We start from the raw sequence: 12024 nt of genomic DNA, 5'->3' as shown, positions 1-12024 counted from the left end.
GCTTTTAAGACTATAAATCATAATCTCATTAATTTTATAAATGTTTTAACTCCTGTGCATAGTAATTGCCTTTCTTTTTTTCCTTTTCAAGCAACAAAAAAATGACCATGAATATGCTGAACAGGAAAAGAAAAATGTACCAGATAGGTAATGTACTTTGCACCTGCTAGTCTGTATATTGATAACTCTGGCCTCCCCTCTGAAACCATAGTTCCTGAATTTAACATGAACCTGTCCAGTACATTTCAATTAATAGTTCATTGTATTTGCAAATAATATATGAATTACTAATTTGTTATTGCCTTTAACAAACTTATCCTCTGACTTTAAACTTATTCACATGCAATCTTTTTAACTGTTTTATTTGAATATCTCTTGAATATCATTTTGAATATCATCTCTTGACTATCTTTTGAGTATCATTTGGATGAACTTGTCCAAGGTCAATAGATAATGTCATTCTGTTTGATGTTTGACCATTATTGAAATAAGTTGTTTTGATGGGGGAAAGGATTGTGCTTAACAGCAATCTGACAGCTTGGTGGCTGGATTTTACTCTAGTGATGATTCTGGTGTTTGACAGTTTAAAAGACTGTCAGGGAGAAGTGGAACCATGGTTTCTACTTGTGTGTTAACTTGTAAATCTTGTTGATGGCCAAACCACATTTCAGTGTAGGTAACAGACAATTAAATTCCAGCATGTTCGTAAAGTTAGGTGGTCCGATTACTCTATGCACGTACTTGGGTTAGTGTATATCCATTGAAATACAAACAATTCAATATTGATAGCTCCTCCTGCACTTCCTTCAGATCAAAGCCATGTTAAAGGCTAATTCAAAGGTCATTAGTTCCTCACATCATACTGGAATACAAAGCTTGGTAAATTTTTGTGTAAAAACCACAAAATGCCTTTTCAATTCAGCCACCTGATCCCTTTAATATCAGTTTATTTTGAGTTAACTGCATTCATACTGAAGGCTTGGCTGCACTAGATAATTGTTGAGGCTTACAACAAGCTGTTGTCTCGCGGCAAAGTATAGTTTGAGGAAGAGTGATCATAACATGCTAGAATTTAACATCCAGTTTTAGAGTGAGAAACTAAGTTCTGAAATTATGCATGGAAATTGGACTTCACCCTCATTTGCTACCAGAAATGGGCGCTACATTTACCAGTAATGTTAGGTTGGAGGATCTGCAAAATATTGTAAAATTGGGTGAAGCTACATTTCAAAAGTTGTTAAGGTGACTTTCACCAAGATTGCTGGATTAAGACACAACCTGAATGGTTGCTGACTGTTGATGTTTCCAGAGATCACAGCTACTGTGGTTTTGCCTCTAGGAATCATACAAAGCAGGCCATCAACTTGAATAACTCCCTCCATGGCAACCATGGAGCAGCTGTAAAAAGGATCACCATAGAGGTGAGGGAAACATTGGGGGTCAGAAGGGGTTTCATGCAGATTGTGTGTTGGCCATTCCCTGTGATTGACCTCACAGATTGAGTCCTATGCTGTGAGTGGTGCTATGGTACTGCAACACATGGGCTCACCATTCAGGCACAGATTATACCATATCTTGGTGCAAGTGGCTTCAAAAGTCTGCAATAAGTACTACAAAAAAAACAGCAACTCTGCAACAAGTATGCGCAGCATTGAGAACTCTGGCAGGTACATGTAGGCAGCAGCACATCAATGTCCTTGTCAAGGTTCTTTACCTCATGTCTCCTAGCCAGCTTGGTGTTGGGTTTGTTTCTTTTTTTAATTAGGAATTAAAATGAAGTCTGGAGGTTTCATTTTATTACTCTCAGTAAAGCAGAGATGAGATTCAATCACATTGATGATTGCATCATATACGTAACTGATGCTGAAAAAATGTAAGCCATAGTAAGGTGCATCATGCTTGGAAGTGGCTGGTTCAGTTTTATGTTCAGCAGGATTTACATCGGAAGTGATTGTTATTAAGTTAAAATATGCACAATTTGCACATAATCAACAGGTTCAAATGAGTCCAATTTCAAGGCTCATGTGAGAAGGAGCTGTAGAATTTTAAGGAGTTTTGATGTAACTGTGTAGAATTGACCTGTACGATCGGTTTGTAAGACAAGTTTTTCACTGTAACTCGGTACAAGTGACAATAATAAACCAATACCAATACCAATTTAATTCTCAAACAAAGATGCATTCAATAAAGAAATCTACAAGAAGGACAATTTTTTGTTGAAAGTAAAGCTTTTCATGTTCTAAGGAATAGTGGTAGATCAGAAGGACAGGAATATTTTTAACAAAGAAATGAACAAAGTATTAATAAAAAGAGAGGAGAAAATAACACATGATTGGAATCTACCAAAAGAATATAAAATCAGACAATAAGAGCTTCTGCAAGCATATATAAAGAAAGAGAATAGCCAAAGCAAGAATGTTGCTCACATAGGAAATGATAATTTGGGGATTTAACAGTGGGGGATAAGGATATGGTACAGACTTTGAACAAGTATTTTCTATCCACCTTTGTAGAAGAAGACTCAATAATATCCAGCGGCAAAAGGGGCTGAAAACAATGACTATCATTAGAAAAGAAATACTAAGGAAACTAATGGCAGTGAAGGCTCATGTTCCCTGGACCTGCTGGTATGCCTCCTGGGGTTTAGAAAGAAATGATTGCAGAGATAACAAATTCATGGTTTTGATCTTTCAAAATTTCTAAGAATCTGGATTGGGAAATTGCAAATGTAACGCTCCTATCAAGAAAAGACAGTGAGAAAAAGTAGGAAACTCTAGGCTAATTAGCCTAATATCTGTCACTAGAAAAATGTTCCACAATCTATTAATAAGGAAGTAGTCACAGAAAATTTATAAAAATAATAATAAAATTAAGCAGAATCGACATCAATTATGGATAGAATTTTTTAAAAATTACTGTATTTTGAGGATGTAACTAAGAAGGTAAACAAAGGGAAAACATTTCCAAAAGGGATTTGATAAAATACCATTTAAAGGCCACATGATATGAGGTCATGGTGTTGGGGTAATATATTAACCTTTATAGAGGGTTTGCTAACAAACAGAAAAGAGAGTCAGAATAAATGGGTCATTTTTAGGTTGGAAAACTAGTGTGATGCCACATGAAAACACGATGATGCTGGAGGAACTCAGCAGGCCAGGCAGCATCCGTGGAGAAAAGCAGGCGGTCAACGTTTCCAGTCAGGACCCTTCTTCAGGGTGGGGATTACCTAAAGTGGAAGAATTCAATGTTCATGACATTAGGCTGCAAGGTTCCAAGATGGAGAGTGAGGTGCTATTCCTCCAGTTTTGTGTTTGGAATTCTCCTGGCAGTGGAGGAGGCCGAGGACTGACATATCATTGATAGTGTGGGAGGGGGAGTTGAAGTGACTGGTGACAGGAAGATGCAGGTGACGGTGTTCTGTGAAACCCACCCCCCCTTCCCCACGAACACCCCCACCAACATGTTTCTTCTCTTCTTCCCTTTCCTAGCCTCCTTTTTTTCCTCTCTCTTCTTACTTTTGACCCTGCCCCCAGTGCGTCTGCTTTCCCCTCCTCCCCTGCACCCGCCTATCACTATCTCTTACCTGCATCTACCTATCACCACCCTGTGCCACCCTGTCTCCCCTCCTTTGTCCACCTATCATTGCTCTGCTTTTTATTCCTGTATATTGGGCTTCCCCCTTTTCCTATCTTCAGTCCTGAAGAAGGGTCCTGACCCAAAACATTGACCACCTGCTTTTCTCCACGGATGCTGCCTGACCTGCTGAGTTCCTCCAGCATCATCGTGTTGTCGTCTAAATTCCAGCATCTGCAGCCCTTTGTTTCTCAAGTGTGTTGCCGCAAGTATGAGTGTTTGGAATTCAACAATTTACACTCTTTATTTATGACTCAGTTGAAGAGACTGCGAATTGAAGGCAACAGTTACTTACAATAAAAAGTTAGATGAGAAATAAAGTTGTGAGGAGAACACAAAACTTCTGCAGTTTCAGTGAATGGGCAAAACAACACATAGAGTGTGATATGAGGAAACATGAAGTTGTGACTTTGGCAGCCAAAGTAGAAAAGTACATTCATCTTTGCAATGGACTACAGAATGTTGCTGTAACGATGGATCTGGGTGTACATGAAACATTAAAAGTTAACATGCAGGACAACAATTAAGGAAGGCAATTGGAATGTTATCCTTTATCGTAAATAAGATGGAATATGAAAAAGGGGATATCTTGTTGCTACAGCTGTACAGGACTTTGGTGAAAGTTTGATCTCTTCATTTAAAGATTTGTGCTGGAAACAGTTCAGAAAAAAAGTTCTTTAGTTTGATTTGATTCCAGAGATCAAGAAGTTAGCTTTTGAGAAATGATTGGCCAAAGAGAAAAGAGACTACAGATGCTGGAATTTGGAGCAACAAACAATTCTGTTGGAGAAACTCAGCAGGTTGAGCAGCATTTGTGGGGGGAAAGGAACTGTAGACAATTCAGGTTGAGACCCTGCATCAGGACTGAATGATTGGGCAGATTGGCCCATATGCATCGGAGATTAGAAGAATGTGAGGTGATCTTATGAAAATATTTAGGTGAGTATATGTATTCAGAGGATTGTTAATAAAGTATGTTGCTGAATATATAGATTTGTAAGCATGGAGCATGAGGAGCATACACAACACTCTTCACAGACTGCATCTCTGGAACCGTCTTGAAAATATAATTGCAGCACAGAGAACAGTTGATCATAATTAGAATTGTTAAAGGGATGATAGCCTTAAACTAAAATAAAAATCACCATTAATATCATGAAAACTATAAAAGGATTCTGAGTGGTCTTGACAGGGTAATTTCTGAGGTGTTGCTTCTCGTAAACAAATCTAGAACAGGGGAACGTAGTCTCACAATAAGGCATTGCCCATTTAAGACTGAGATATGGAGGGAATTCTTTCAGCGAGTTGTGAATCTTTGCTCTTCTCCACCCTAGATAGCTGTGAAGGCTGAGCAGTTGAACATATTTCAGGCTCGGGAATACAGACTATTAGACCACATAGGAATCAAAGGGAACAAACTGGAAATTGGTCTTGAGGTCAAATCAGATCAGCTATAATCTCACTGAATGGCAGAGCAGGCCTGAGGGGGTAAACGGCCAGCTCCCGATCTTATTTCTTCTTTTGCTCAGAAGGAAATAGTATTCAGTAATTCCCTTAGATACTGCTTCTTATAATGCCATAGAAATACAGTGAAAACCCCAATAATCTATGAATAGGGCTTCTGTCAAAGTTATAGTGAAGATAGAATGGCAGATCAAAAATTAAAAGTTGCCCAACGTTAAAAACAGAGTATGGAAACAATTTGCAGAGAGTGTTTTGAAGAATATTAAATTCTAGAAAATGAATTTCTTTTTGCTTTATTTCTATGTTACTTCTCTGTGATAGTTCATTTAAGTTTTGTGACAAAATATTATTTTGAAGTTACTCTAAGTGTTAAAGGAATGTCTTGTTAACTTCTATAAGATATAACTTTGAAGGCTTCTGATTTACATATTCTGGCTTTTATTTCTCTTATAGCCAGGAGAGCAGTATTGCTTAAATGGAAGGAAGTTACTCCACCTATGCATGTTCAATGTTATGTCATACTTGAATCTAGGGAAGATTCACTGTTCAGTTTTTGAATCTAACCTAGACTTTCAAACCCTGTGGGGACCCTTTTTGAATTATTTTCAAAATCTCTGATTTGAGGACTAAAATGCAGATATTGGCTGACACTGCTACGTTTTTTAAGGTTTTTCCTTGCTGTTTCTTCTATCTAACAGCTTCGGGTTTTGGTAGTGGGGGTAGATTTTTTTTTGTAATAAAATATTTCAATTTTTTCTTTCCTTATTAACTAACTACTATACGTGATTATTGATTTAGAGTATTGTAATCCTAAGTACGACTTAATACAATGTATTCAGTAGTATTTTTACTTTCTTTTTTGATGCATGTACTCTGTATTTTTTCATGAATTGAATAAAAATATTGTAGAGAGAAAAAAAAACTTTTAAAAGTAGTGCAGTTATACATTACATTTTGGTTTCTTGATCTATAGTTTATATTTGTGACTAATCATTTTACAATTAAATGCTGTAGAGGGCAAGTGATCAAAAGCAATGTATTACTCAAAATACACTGTAATACAATAAAAAATACCATAAAAAGTAAATGAAAATTTTATTAATTAAATAGGCAGCAGCCCAATGTAAACAATCATCATAGACTGTGTCTCCAATTGTAGAAAAGGCAAGCAAAAGTGGATGCTAGGAAGGATCTTCAAAAACCTTTCAAGTGACCTCCATTATTGTCAAGCTTTAGCAAAATGCTCAACAACCGACTAACTGAACTATTGTTGGAATGTTCAAAGCTAAGAACAGCAAGAAGAAACTGATTAAATGACACAGAGATGATCAAATGTATCCTGGGAAAGGATTAAGGTATGTTATTAACTGGTGAGTTACTCAGAAAGCCTTATCGTTTTCATATAAATAATAATGGCCTGCATCAGAAACAATAGAATCACTACAAAACAGAATTTCCATTTAATCCTTTGAGCCTGTGTCAGTTTTATTATGAACATTCAGTTGGTCCCATTTCCCAACTCCTCCCAGTAACCTTGCATTTTTTTTCCTGTGAGAATTAGTCAATTCCCTTTTGATTCTACTTTGACTACACCTTCAGGCATTCCAAATCACAACTTCTTGTTTCATGGAAAAGATTCTTCCTCATGTTTCTTTTAAACCATTTGCCAATCAGCTTAAAAATATGCCCTCTGGTTCTCATCCCCATCAAAGTGAACAGTTCCTCTTCCGTTGCTTTGTCTAAACCCTTTATGATTTTGATCAAATCTCCTCTCAACCATATCTGATTTAATGGGAACAACACTTCCCTCTCCAATCAATCCACCTCTCTGACTTCCATTAGGAGTGTAGTGAAAGAAAGTGTTTTAATTTTATTTTAATTAATATTATTGTTTACATTAATCCTCATAATTTTAATGTATTTTAAAATGCATTTTTATAGGCTTTATAATTTGTTTGATATAAATTATTTCATTGTGTTTCCACTGTTTCTAAATGTTTCTGAAGTTGCCCATCATTAAAGACGTTTGGAAACAATGGAAGACTCCTTCTGGCAGTGTGAGATTTTCCATGAGAGGGCCTCAATCTAAGCTGCTTGTGGCATACTTAGCATGCACAGTTCATACCAACTCATGGAACAACCATGGCAGTAAGGCTTTAAGGTCTGGAAGCCACATGGCCACAAAAGTTAAGTGTGACCACAGAGATCAAGCAGGAAGCAAATGCCAAGCAGATACCAAGTCAGGTTTCTGCATTTTTCCACATAGTCATGAGGTGCATGTTGAATAAGGGAATATCTAACAATCCTGGATACAAATAGCAAAAACAAAATGAGCTAGAAATTCTACAGCATATCTGAACAGTGGACCCATGCCAGTTTTTTTTTTGCCATGCCCAAATCCATAATATTGGGGCTCTGGCAACATTGCAGATCAGGTCAGGAGTTGAGAGCTAGTTGCAGTTAGGATTATGTATTGGTAGGACTTGTTAGACACAACATCAGGACCAGTTGAGAATGTCTGTGGCAGTAGGGCTGTTGGTAGAAGAAAATGCTTGGAAAGCTACTTAAAGGAGGATCAATCAGCAAGAGGATGGATTTCCAGGCAATGGACCAAGAAAGATCAGGCTGCCTTTAACTAAAACTGAACTCACTAGCCAAGACCAGATATGGTGTAAGTGGCCCAAACTGTTCTTGGGCTTTGCAGTCAAGAAATGTATGTGTGACATCAAAATAAGAATGCCTGGTGGTATTTGCAAAATGAACAGAGGTTCAAATGAACAGAGGTGCCTGATCAGATTTGTTCAAGTGTGCTACTTATGCACAAATAACCTAATTTCAGTTTGGTTTCAGATAAAATTTTCACTTGCACAACATGTAGAAAAAAATTCTAGCCTTGTATTGGTTGAAACACAATTGATATAATTCAAGGAAAAACAGCAGATGAAATACCAATATATCAACAAGATAAGTACTCTTTCTGTAGGTGCCCTATAGGTTATTGCCACAAAAAAAGGCTAAATCCTACCAGCTATAAAATATCTTCTAAAAGAGAAAGACCATTAAACCAGATTAAATTGGCTTTGCTCCCAGTTTACTTCTAGATCACATCTAAATGGGCAGCAAAATTGATGGATATCAGAAACATGTAAGAATAAATAGCACTACTGGCAAAAATAAGGGGAAAAATGACTTGGGGTAACAATAAAGTTTTTGTGATAATAGTTTCCCATTGCAGTTAGGAGAAAAGATTGTCCCTTAAATCTTTTATAGAATTTCCCTTCATTCTGAATGCAATAGCTAAATACATTCAAATACATGAATTTTAACAGATACATCCCATGCAAATGGTATCTTACCAACTACTTTCAAAAATAATTTAGTTGGAAGAAGTTTGTAGACTCTACTGAAGGTGTAAGTGGATGTGAAGGAGGAAGTTGTTAAATAACGTTTATCTGTTTTCTTAGCGTGACTTGATATGTAAACAATACAAAGTTAAGTGTCATTTGTTTATTGTTCCTAAAGATACTTTCTGAAACAGGGTAATCTTTCATATAATAATTCCTTATTCTTTCTTGACAAAAGTGGAGAAAACAATTGGTTCAATTAGGACCTGTGTCACAATGTTAGCTAGAGTAAGATCCATATCATAATGATGAAATGAAGTTTTCGCTCTCTGTCAGCTATCCTACATTAAATACATATGAGTAAATACAGGTCTTGAAGACTGTGCGGTGACAATGTTGCCCATGCTTTGTCATAAATTGCCACAAGTTGGTAATTTCAGGGGAGAAAAATAACATTTGGTGTGGAAGAAGTAATGATCAGAGTGACGCAATATTTTTACTTCTAAGGGTATGCATGAGAAGACTTTTGAATCGTGCTTTTCCAGAGTATTCAGTGGTTAAGTGAGTTTTACTGAAAAACAGAGATCCATTATTAACATTAAAACAGTTTTAGGACATACCTAAAGTTAAGTTGAGTGATAGGAATCACAATCCAAAGGTGTCTTTTGAAATACATGAAGATATTAAAAAGAAAAAAAGTCAAAGTGAATTTGACATTGTCGTAAAAAGAGTAAGAAATTATGCTATGCATTCAACTAAAATTAATAGTTTCCCTCCAGATTTGGAATTTCTGCAGTGTGCTTTGATTAAGTGCATCTCACAGATTATGATAGCCAGAGTTAGAATTCATATATCATCTTTAATAGTTACCCACTATTGCTTTGTAATAGAAAAAAAAGTATTATGAAGTGTAACTACTTTATTCCTGTTGTAATTATGATAATTATGGCGATAATTAAGCACTTATGCATCATAACTGACTGTTGCTCATTGATGCAGTTAAATTTGCCCTCTGAGTTTGCAAGAATAGGGCAAGGTTAATTTGTCTCATAAGAACATTACTTCTGCTGCATAAGATACATATCCATTTTTCACTTCCTCAACTAAATTTGCACGAAGTCCAGTTATTTGCAGCATGAAGACTACCTTTAGCCTCTGCTTCAAACAGGAATATTGACTCTATAATGGCTGCATGACGAAGTTTAAGTGTGGCTGGAAATCTTGAGGATGTACAAGGTAACAGCTTGTTGATAAGGAACACCATCATTTGTTCTTTCGGGATGCTCATACAATATAACTATAGTGTTAGTGTGAACTGGTTTTGCTTCACATTACAACTAAATTGTAAATGCACCCTGAATTGGGAGTCAAAGAACAACCTGACACTGGATAAAAGTAGAATAAAACATCCTGAGATTAAAATCATGATTGAATAAAGTCAGTTATAGATAACATGTTGCTGATTCCCTGATAGGTCCTTCAGCAGGTCTGAGTGCATATCTGCAGTTTATAGTTGACCTGTAATCTGTAATTTTTCTGTTCTTGAGAACTCAGACTAGGCAACTAACGTGGATTACTACAGGATAAAGATTAGGTAAAGGGTCACTAATGTAGTTTTTTTTAAACATGAAAAATTGTTTGTGATGATATAAAAGATTTTGGAGAACACAACAAATAGGTGACATATAGGGAAGCAGTAAATGTTGCACTAATGTGGATTTTAGCCATTTATTAAAGTACCACATGAAAGGTTGTTACATGATATTGGGGTAATATACTAACATTAAAACACTGTTGGTTGAAGCACAATAGGACAGCATGGTCCTTGTCAGGTTGACAGGTTGTCACTAGTGGAGTCCCACTAGAATCAGTACTAAATGCAAGCTATTTAACTGTAGTTATTTATAGACAGTTGAAAAGACAGTGCATAATGTATACAGATTTGCTGATGACGCAAAACTTGGTGGGAAAGTGAGTCATGAGGATGCAGAGTGTCTGCAAAGTGACATAGATGGATTATGTGAATGGGCAAGAAGGTGACTGATGGAGGATTATTTCAGCAAATATGAAGTTATTCACTCCTGTGAATAGAAAGAGTATGCTTTAAATGGTGACAGACTAGAAAATGTTGGTATACAGAGGGATCCAGGTGTGTCGGCCCACTGATCATTGAAATGTACAAAAAAGAAAATTAAGATGTCAAGTGGTATATTGGTCTTTATTGTAATGTGATTGGAATACAAAAGTAAGGCTACTCTGCTGCAATTGGGATATCACACATAAAATGCTATGCACCATTTTGGTCACTGTACCTAAGGAGGAAAATACTTGCTTTGGAAGTTCCTGGGATGAGTGAATTTACTGATGAAGCATGATGGAGAAGGAATGGCATATATAGTTTAGAAAAACTGAGGCACTCTCATTGAAACAGTAAGATTGCTTTGTTATTTATTCATTTTTATGGATGTTGACGTTGCTGACAAGACCAGTATTTATTGCTTGTCCCTAATTGCTCTTCAGAAGATGGAGAATACTATCAGTGAGAAGGTTATTGGTGAATAGTGATAACACTTGATACTACTATCAATGACATTCTCCATCATTTTGCTGATGATTGAGAGTAGGCTGATTGGATTTAATCAAATTTTCATTGATAAGATGTTACCGGACAATTATAAACATTGCTGGATCGATGCCTGTATAACAGTTTGGGTGGGGTTACCGCTAATTCTGATGCACAGATCTGCTATACTATCTGCTATATCCACTCAGCACTTCTGAATGAACCTGGGTCTAAATTCTTCAGCTTTGAAAGCGATGGACAAGTTAGATACTGAGAGACAGCTTGCTCATGTAGCTAGTAGGCAATGTCTCTGAACAAGTTATTACAAACTGAAATGAGAGAAAATGTCTTTACTCAGAGAGTTGTAAATCTTTAGAATTCTCTATCAAGAGGGCTCACTTGATGAGTATATTTAAAATCAAGATTGATAGATAGTTGGAACCTAAAGTCATCAAAAGATATTGGGATTGTGGACAAAATAGAGGATTACTCATGATCTTTTTGAATGGTGAACAGGCTTGAAGGATGTATAACCTGCTTTTGATCATATTACTAACGATCCCATATTATTATATTCAAAGTTTGATACATGGGATTTGATCGTTTTAATGGTTTTTAGACTATAATAAATTAAATAACTACGTATTAAAAATGAGAAACTGCTTGGAAAAGATTGCCATATTGTGATACCGACATTAAATCCATTGCATAGGCAATGGTTCCCAATGTCTGTTTCAAATCCCATGTAAAATTGAGCTGTGGATAATCACAGCAAACACTGAGTCTTTCTCTCACTTTCTATCCTTGGACCCTCTCTCCCCCCCCTCCTACTCTCCTCCCATTCCTTTCACAGGTACTATCCTTTTGAGGCTGAGGTTAATTTGCTTTGGTCCTGCCTTCAGCCTCATTACATGTGAACTATGTGCTCTGGATCATATCTCAATTCAGATACAATTCAATTTCTAGGCTGAAACTTTGCAGAACTACTCGGGATATCAGCAACTCCAGTCAGTCAGA

The sequence above is a fragment of the Pristis pectinata genome, chromosome 9 (assembly GCF_009764475.1).
Source record: "Pristis pectinata isolate sPriPec2 chromosome 9, sPriPec2.1.pri, whole genome shotgun sequence".
Taxonomy (NCBI): domain Eukaryota; kingdom Metazoa; phylum Chordata; class Chondrichthyes; order Rhinopristiformes; family Pristidae; genus Pristis; species Pristis pectinata.
The sequence above is the reverse complement of the archived record's forward strand: the minus strand, read 5'-3'. Positions refer to the sequence as shown.